General features: G+C 43.1%; 1 non-coding gene across 1 annotated transcript; it reads right to left on the bottom strand.

Moving 5' to 3' along the window:
- Positions 1-3284: 3284 nt before the first annotated feature.
- On the bottom strand, positions 3285-3356 carry Trnad-guc (transfer RNA aspartic acid (anticodon GUC)). The gene has a single exon. It is a non-coding gene; the product is annotated as a tRNA-Asp (tRNA).
- Positions 3357-3584: the final 228 nt, after the last annotated feature.

Below are 3584 nucleotides of genomic sequence, written 5' to 3'. Positions count from 1 at the left end.
TAGCACCACATCTCAAATGCTCCGATTCTCTTCTGTTCCGGTTTTCCCACAGTCCATGTTTCACTACCATACAATGCTGTACTCCAGACGTACATCCTCAGAAATTTCTTCCTCAAATTAAGGCCGGTATTTGATATTAGTAGACTTCTCTTGGCCAGAAATGCCTTTTTTGCTCCGTCCGTCATTGGTTATTTTACTGCTTAGGTAGCAGAATTCCTTAACTTCATTGACTTCGTGACCATCAATCGTGATGTTAAGTTTCTCGCTGTTCTCATTTCTACTACTTCTCATTACTTTCGTCTTTCTCCGATTTACTCTCAAACCATACTGTGCACTCATTAGACTGTTCATTCCGTTCAGCAGATCATTTAATTCTTCTTCACTTTCAATCAGGATAGCAATGTCATCAGCGAATCGTATCATTGATATCCTTTCACCTTGTATTTTAATTCCACTCCTGAACCTTTCTTTTATTTCCATCATTGCTTCCTCGATGTACAGATTGAAGAGTAGGGGCGAAAGGCTACAGCCTTGTCTTACACCCTTCTTAATACGAGCACTTCGTTCTTGATCGTCCACTCTTATTATTGCTTCTTGGTTGTTGTACATATTGTATATGACCCGTCTCTCCCTATAGCTTACCCCTACTTTTTTCAGAATCTCGAACAGCTTGCACCATTTTATATTGTCGAACGCTTTTTCCAGGTCGACAAATTCTATGAAAGTGTCTTGATTTTTCTTTAGCCTTGCTTCCATTATTAGCCGTAACGTCCGAATTGCCTCTCTCGTCCCTTTACTTTTCCTAAAGCCAAACTGATCGTCACCTAGCGCATTCTCAATTTTCTTTTCCATTCTTCTGTATATTATTCTTGTAAGCAGCTTCGATGCATGAGCTGTTAAGCTGATTGGGCGATAATTCTCGCACTTGTTAGCTCTTGCCGTCTTCGGAATTGTGTGGATGATGCTTTTCCGAAAGTCAGATGGTATGTCGCCAGACTCATATATTCTACACACCAACGTGAATAGTCGTTTTGTTGCCACTTCCCCCAATGATTTTAGAAATTCTGATAGAATGTTATCTATCCCTTCTGCCTTATTTGACCGTAAGTCCTCCAAAGCTCTTTTAAATTCCGATTCTAATACTGGATCCCCTATCTCTTCTAAATCGACTCCTGTTTCTTCTTCTATCACATCAGACAAATCTTCACCCTCATAGAGGCTTTCAACGTATTCTTTCCACCTATCTGCTCTCTCCTCTGCATTTAACAGTGGAATTCCCGTTGTACTCTTAATGTTACCACCGTTGCTTTTAATGTCACCAAAGGTTGCTTTGACTCTCCTGTATGCTGAGTCTGTCCTTCCGACAATCATATCTTTTTCGATGTCTTCACATTTTTCCTGCAGCCATTTCGTCTTAGCTTCCCTGCACTTCCTATTTATTTCATTCCTCAGCGACTTGTATTTCTGTATTCCTGATTTTCTCGGAACATGTTTGTACTTCCTCCTTTCATCAATCAACTGAAGTATTTCTTCTGTTACCCATGGTTTCTTCGCAGCTACCTTCTTTGTACCTATGTTTTCCTTCCCAACGTCTGTGATGGCCCTTTTTAGAGATGTCCATTCCTCTTCAACTGTACTGCCTACTGCGCTATTCCTTATTGCTGTATCTATAGCGTTAGAGAACTTCAAACGTATCTCGTCATTCCTTAGTACTTCCGTATCCCACTTCTTTGCGCATTGATTCTTCCTGACTAATGTCTTGAACTTCAGCCTACTCTTCATCACTACTATATTGTGATCTGAGTCTATATCTGCTCCTGGGTACACCTTACAATCCAGTATCTGATTTCGGAATCTCTGTCTGACCATGATGATGTAATCTAATTGAAATCTTCCCGTATCACCCGGCCTTTTCCAAGTATACCTCCTCCTCTTGTGATTCTTGAACAAGGTATTCTCTATTACTAGCTGAAACTTGTTACAGAACTCAATTAGTCTTTCTCCTCTTTCATTCCTCGTCCCAAGCCCATATTCTCCTGTAACCTTTTCTTCTACTCCTTCCCCTACAACTGCATTCCAGTCGCCCATGACTATTAGATTTTCGTCCCCCTTTACATACTGCATTACCCTTTCAATATCCTCATACACTTTCTCTATCTGTTCATCTTCAGCTTGCGACGTCGGCATGTATACCTGAACTATCGTTGTCGGTGTTGGTCTGCTGTCGATTCTGATTAGAACAACCCGGTCACTGAACTGTTCACAGTAACACACCCTCTGCCCTACCTTCCTATTCATAACGAATCCTACACCTATTATACCATTTTCTGCTGCTGTTGATATTACCCGATACTCATCTGACCAGAAATCCTTGTCTTCCTGCCACTCCACTTCACTGACCCCTACTATATCTAGATTGAGCCTTTGCATTTCCCTTTCCAGATTTTCTAGTTTCCCTACCACGTTCAAGCTTCTGACATTCCACGCCCCGACTCGTAGAACGTTATCCTTTCGTTGATTATTCAATCTTTTTCTCATGGTAACCTCCCCCTTGGCAGTCCCCTCCCGGAGATCCGAATGGGGGACTATTCAGAAATCTTTTGCCAATGGAGAGATCATCATGACACTTCTTCAATTACAGGCCACATGTCCTGTGGATACACGTTACGTGTCTTTAATGCAGTGGTTTCCATTGCCTTCTGCATCCTCATGTCATTGCTGATTCTTCCGCCTTTAGGGGCAATTTCCCACCCGTAGGACAAGAGAGTGCCCTGAACCTCTATCGGCTCCTCCGCCCTCTTTGACAAGGCCGTTGGCAGAATGAGGCTGACTTATTATGCCTGAAGTCTTTGGCCGACAATGCTGATTATTTATCAAAATTTAGGCAGTGGCGGGGATTGAACCCGGGTTTTCTTTTTTTTTAATTCATTTTGTTCGATATTGTTCGTTGCGTTTGGTCTGGGCGGACGTCACACGACATCCGGTCAAGTTCATCGTTGATTCTTTCAAAATGGTTCAAATTGCTCTGAGCACTATGGGATTTAACATCTTAGGTCATCAGTCCCCTAGAACTTAGAAATAATTAAACCTAACTAACCTAAGGACATCACACACATCCATGCCCGAGGCAGGATTCGAACCTGCGACCGTAGCAGTCGCGCGGTTCCGGACTGAGCACCTAGAACCGCGAGACCACCGCGGCCGGCGTTGATTCTTTGACTCAGTTTTTTTTTTTATTACAGAGTGCACGCAACCCTCTGACCGAACACTCTGGAAAATCGCACTTCCCCGGCGGGGAATCGAACCCCGGTCTCCCGCGTGACAGGCGGGGATACTAACCACTATACTACCGAGGAACACTAGACCACGGGTAGTGAGGTTACTAGAGGTAAAGTAAATCTGTTTGTGGCTCTTAAAATTAAATGCCTGAACCCTCGCATTGCACCTGTGATACTTTGTTCCACCAGACCATTGTGGCCGCTTTTCCCAGCCCCAGGAGTGTGCTGTAACGGATGATGTGCTTGGCTTACAAAATTAGTCAAAAATGCGAGTCTACTAAATGGTTAAGCAGAAACAAGTTTATG

Source organism: Schistocerca nitens, chromosome 9 (assembly GCF_023898315.1).
Source record: "Schistocerca nitens isolate TAMUIC-IGC-003100 chromosome 9, iqSchNite1.1, whole genome shotgun sequence".
In the NCBI taxonomy this organism is placed as follows: domain Eukaryota; kingdom Metazoa; phylum Arthropoda; class Insecta; order Orthoptera; family Acrididae; genus Schistocerca; species Schistocerca nitens.
Note: the sequence above shows the minus strand (reverse complement) of the source record. Positions and strands in the feature narration are given on the sequence as shown.